Source organism: Panthera leo, chromosome F3, assembly GCF_018350215.1.
Source record: "Panthera leo isolate Ple1 chromosome F3, P.leo_Ple1_pat1.1, whole genome shotgun sequence".
In the NCBI taxonomy this organism is placed as follows: domain Eukaryota; kingdom Metazoa; phylum Chordata; class Mammalia; order Carnivora; family Felidae; genus Panthera; species Panthera leo.
The window spans coordinates 6539313-6545312 of record NC_056696.1 but is presented as its reverse complement, the minus strand read 5'-3'; positions in this window follow the sequence as shown (position 1 = coordinate 6545312).

The following is a 6000-nucleotide window of genomic DNA, read 5'->3' as shown; positions in this document are numbered from 1 at the left end:
CAGAAGAATAGTTATGTAGAGAGGAAACCCCATAAAGTTATCAGTGAATTTTTCAGCAGAAATGTTCCAAACCAGAAAGGAGTGGCATGATATATTCAAAGTACTGAATGTGAAAAATCCAAGAAAACTCTATTCAGCAAGGCTATCATTCAGAATATAAGGGGACATAAAGAGTTTCCCAAACAAAAACTGAACTAGCCCTGAAAAAAATATTAAAGGGGACTCTTTAAGTGGAAAGGAAAGACCAAATGTGACAGTATGATGGTAGGAAATGTGAAATGAATGTTTCTGTAAAAAAAATCAGTCAAGAAACTCACAAAATAGAAGAATGTAAAATATGATACCATATACCTAAAACATAGAGAGGACAGGAGAGGAAAGGAGTAAGGAATGGGTTAAAATTTAAACAATCATCAACTTAATATAGACTGCTGTATGCAGAAGATGTAAACTTAATGCAGAAGATGTAAACCATACATAAACTTAATGGTAACAACAAATCAAAACTACGAATAAATAAAGAATAAAGAGAAAGAAATCCAAATATATCACTAAAGAAAAGCAGCAAATGATGGAAGAGAAAGACAAGAAAGGATCAGAGAAAATCTTCAGAAACAACAACAAAATAAGTATTAAAATGGCAATAAATATGTACCTATCAATAATTACTTTGAATGTAAATTGGCTAAATGCTCCAACCAAAAAACAGAGAATGACAGAATAGATTAAAAAAAAAAACAAGACCAGGGGCGCCTGGGTGGCTCAGTGGGTTAAGCGGCCGACTTCGGCTCAGGTCATGATCTCGCGGTCCGTGAGTTCGAGCCCCGCATCAGGCTCTGTGCTGACAGCTCAGAGCCTGGAGCCTGTTTCAGATTGTGTCTCCCTCTCTCTGAACCTCCCCTGTTCATGCTTTGTCTCTCTCTGTCTCAAAAATAAATAAACGTTAAAACAAAAACAAAAACAAACCAAACCAAACAAAAAAAACAAGACCCATCTGGGGCACCTGGGTGGCTCAGTTGGTTAAGTGTCCAACTTTGGCGCAGGTCATTATCTCACAGTTCATGGGTTTGAGCCCCACGTTGGGCTCTGTGCTGACAGCTCAGCTCCTGGAGTCGGCTTCAGATTCTGTGTCTCTCTTTCTCTCTGCCCCTCCCCTGCTCGTGCCCACTCTCTCTCAAAATTAAACATTAAAAAAAAAAAAGGACCGATCTATATGCTGCCTACAAGATACCCTTTTTAGACCTAAAAATACCTGAAGGTTGCAAGGGAGGTAATGGAGACACATTTATTATGCAAATGGATGTCAAAAGAAAGCCAGAATAGCAATACTTACATCAGACAAAATAGACTATAAAACAAAGACTGTAACAACAGACAAAAGACATTATATGATAACAAATGAAGCAATCCAACAAAAAAGATACAATTGTAAATACTTATGCACCAAACATAGAGCACTCAAATACATAAAACAGTAACAAACATAAAGGAACTAACGGATAATAATACAGTAATAATAGGGGAACTTAATGTCCCACTTACATCAATGGAGAGATCATCTAAATAGAAAATCAACAAGGAAACAATGACTTTGAATAACACATGGCACCACATGGACTTACCAGGTGTATTCAGAACATTCCATACTAAAACAGGAGAATAGACATTTTTTTCAAGTGCACATGGAACATTCTCCAGAATAGATCACGTTAGATCAGAAAACAAGCCTCAACAAATTCAAGAAGATCCAAGTCATACCATGCATCTTTTCTGACCACAATGCTATGAAACTAGAAATCGACCATAAAAAAAAAATCTGGAAAGAGCACAAATACATGGAGGTTACACACATGTTAGTAAACAATGAGTGAGTCAACCAGAAAATCAAAGAAGAAAGAATAATTACATGGACAAAAATGAAAATGAAAACACAACAATCCCAAACCTTTGGGATGCAGCAAAAGTGGTTCTGAAAGAGAAGTTTATAGAAATACAAGCCTACCTCAAGCAGCAAGAAAAATCTCAAATAATGATCCTAAATGTACCCCTACAGGAGCTAGAAAGAGTAAGCAAAATCCAAATCCAGCAGAAGGAAGGAAAAAATAAAGATTAGAGAAGAAATAAATGCTACAGGAGCCCCCCCCCCCAAAAAAAAATAATCCCCAAAACCAAAGCAATAGAAGATATTGATGAAACCAGGAGCTGGTTCTTTGAAAAGATCAACAAAATTGATATATCTCTAGCCAGACTCATCAAATAAACTCATCAAATAATAGATAAATCAGACATGAAAGTAGAGAAATAATAACTGAAACCACAGAAATACAGAGGAGTGTAAGAGAATATTATGAAAAATTATATGTCAACAAATTGTATAACCTAGAAGAAATGGATAAATTCCTAGGAACATACAAACTACCAAAATTGAGGCAGAAATAAATGTAAAATTTCAGTCTGTTCAATACTGATTACTAGCAATGAAACTGAATCAGTGATCAAAATCTCCTAGTGAACAAAAGTCCAGGACCAGATGGCCTCACAGGCGAATTCTACAAAACATTTAAAGAAGAGTTAATACCTATTCTTCTCAAACTATTCCAAAAAAATAAAAAAGGAAGAGAAACTTCTAAATTCATTCTGTAAGGCCAGCACTACCTTGATACCAAAACCAGATAAAGACACATGTGCGCGCGTGCACACACACACACACACACACACACACAAAGAGAACTATATGCCAATATCTCTGATAAACATAGATACAAAAATCCTCAACAAAATATTAGCAAACTGAATCCAACAATACAATAAAAAAATCTTTTGCCATGATCAAGTGGGATTTATTTCTGGGTTGCAAGTGTAGTTCAATATTCACAAATCAATCAACATGATACATCACATCAATAAGAGAAGGGATGATCCTTTCAATAGATGTAGAAAAGCATTTAACAAAGTACAACATCCATTCATGATAAAAATCTTCAACAAAGTAGGTTTAGAGAGAACATACCTCAACATAATAAAGTCCATATATGAAAAATTCACATCTAATGTCATCCTCAATGGGGAAAAACTGAGAGCCTTTCTCCTAAAGTCAGGAACAAGACAAGGATATCCATTCTCACCACTTTTATTCAACATAGTACTGGAAGTCCTAGCCACAACAATCAGACAACAAAAAGAAATAAAAAGCATCTAAATCAGTAAGGAAGAAGTAAAACCTTCACTATTTGCAGATGACATGGTACTCTATACAGAAAACTCGAAGGAAAAAAAAAGAAAACTTGAAAGACTCCATCCAAAAACTGCTAGAACTGATAAACAAATTCAGTAAAGTTGTAGGATACAAAATCAATGTACAGATATCTGTTGCATTTCTATACACAAAAAATGAAATAGCAGAAAGAGAAATTAAGAAAACAATCCCATTTACAACTGCACCAAAAATAATAGTTAGGAATAAATCTAACCAAAGAGGTGAAAGATCTGTACTATAGAAAACTATATAGAAACACTGTTGAAAGAAATTGAAGACAACACAAAGAAATAAAAAGACATTCCATGCTCATGGGTTAAAAGAATAAATATTGTTAAAATGTCTATTACTACCCAAAGTAATATACACATTTAATGCAATCCCTATCAAAGTACCAACATCATTTTTCACAGAACTAAAACAAATAATCCTAAAATTTGTATGGAGGCACGAAAGATTCCTAAGAGCCAGAGCAATCTTGAAAAAGAAAATCAAAGCTGGTGGTATCACAATTCTGGACTTCAAGTTATATTACAAGGCTGTAGTGATCAAAACATTATGGTACTAGAACAAAAGTAGACACATAGATCAAGGTAACAGACTAAGAAATCCAGAGATAAACTCAAACTTTCATGGTCAGTTAATCTTTAACAAAGCAGGAAAGAATATACAATGGGAAAAAGACATTCTCTTCAACAGTGGTGTTGGGAAAACTGATCAGCTACATGCAAAAGAATGAAACTAGACCATTTTATTACACCATACACGAAAATAAACTCAAGATGGAATAAAGATCTAAATGTGAGACCTGAAATCATAAAAATCCTAGAAGACAGCACCAGCAGTAATTTCTCTAACACTAGCCACAGCAACTTTTTTCTAGATATGTCTCCTGAGGCAAGGGAAGCAAAAGTGAAAATAAACTATTAGGACTAGATCAAAATAAAAAGTTTGTGTATAGCGAAGGAAACATCAACAAAACTAAGAGGCAAAGGGAGAAGATGTTTGCAAATTATATATTCCATAAAGGGTTAGTATCCAAAATATATAAAGAACTTACAAAACCCAACACTCAGAAAACAAATAATCCAATTTAAAAATGGGTGCAAGGTATAAACACACATTTCTCTAAAGAAGACATCCACATGGCTAACAGATATATGAAAAGATGCTCATTATCACTTATCAGGTAAATGCAAATCAAAACTAAATGAGATATCACCCCATACCTCTAAGAATGGCTAAAGTAAAAAACACAAGAAACAACTGGTGTTGGTGAGGATGGAGAGAAAAAGGAATACTTGTACACTTTTGGTAGGAATGCAAAATGGTGCAGCCACTGTGGAAGCAGTATGAAGGTTCCTCAAAAAGTAGAGCCATCCTACTATCATCCAGTAATTGCACTATTGGGTATTTACCCAAAGAATACAAGAACACTAATTCAAAGACATACCTGCACCCCTATGTTTATTGAAGCATTATTTACAGTAGCCAAGATATGGAAGCACCCCAAGTATCCACTCATTGATGGATGGATAAAGAAGATGTGGTGTACATAAACAATAAAATATCATTCAACCATAAAAAAAGAATGAAATCTTACCATTTGCAATGACATGGATGGAACTAGACAATATAAGGCTAAGTAGAATAAGTCAGAGCAAGGCAAATACCATATGATTTTACTCATATATGGAATTTAACGAACAAAACAAAGAGGCAATGGGGGGAAAAGACAGAAAGAAAAACAAAAAACCAGACTCTTAACTACAGAGAACAAACCGATGGTAACTAGTGGGGAGTTGAGTGGGGGGAAAGAGTGAACTAGGTAATGGGGATTAAGGAGTGCCCCTGTCATGATGAGCAATGGGTGATTAAAATAAAAAACTTTAAAAGGATTATGTCATTTACCCATTCCCCAAAAGCAACATGGAATACACCGATGTATGGGTCTTTGCGAGACACTCAGTATTGACTGTTCTCTGCAGACCGAGTGTGATGGTAGGAAATGTCACAGAACTTGGCTCCCTAATAGCAAGGATGACAATGTCCCCAAATAATACAGGCCAGGTGGTGGATTTAACCACCAGAATCAAGGTCAGTACAATTATTTTTTTTTAAGTTTATTTATTTATTTATTTTTGAGAGACAGGGAGAGACAGAGAGAGAGAGAGCGAGCACAAGGTGGGGGAGTGGCAGAGAGAGAGCGAGACATGGAATGCAAAGCAGGCTCCAAGCTCCTGGGTGTCAGTGCAGAGCCTGACACGGGGCTCAAACCCATGAACCATGAGATCATGACCTGAGACAAAGTCAGACACAACCAACTGAGCCACCCAGGTGCCCCAAGGTGAGTACAATTATTAAAGTGAGCATCAAGGACAGATAGGGAAAAAGATTATCTGCAGAAATTGACATTCTAGGAGCAAGGTAAATGGGCAGCCAATGAGGGTATTGTTTGATCTATACATCAAAATAATCAAGGATGGGTGATTAGGAGGCAAAGACAGCCATCCCAATAAAACATCATGATGCCTTGTCCAGTTTCTATACTGGGAATCCACTGACTAAAGAAGATAGGTCTTGAGGAGAAATGACCTAGCATTACCACAGCAATTGTATATAATGATGATTTGCTCGGTCTTTCCCCAAAGAGACCTATAGCCATTTACTCAGAAAATCATACAGCAGGGAAAGGGGAGTACCCTGGCATTTCCAGTATTATTAGCCATGGAGTCTGAGTGTAC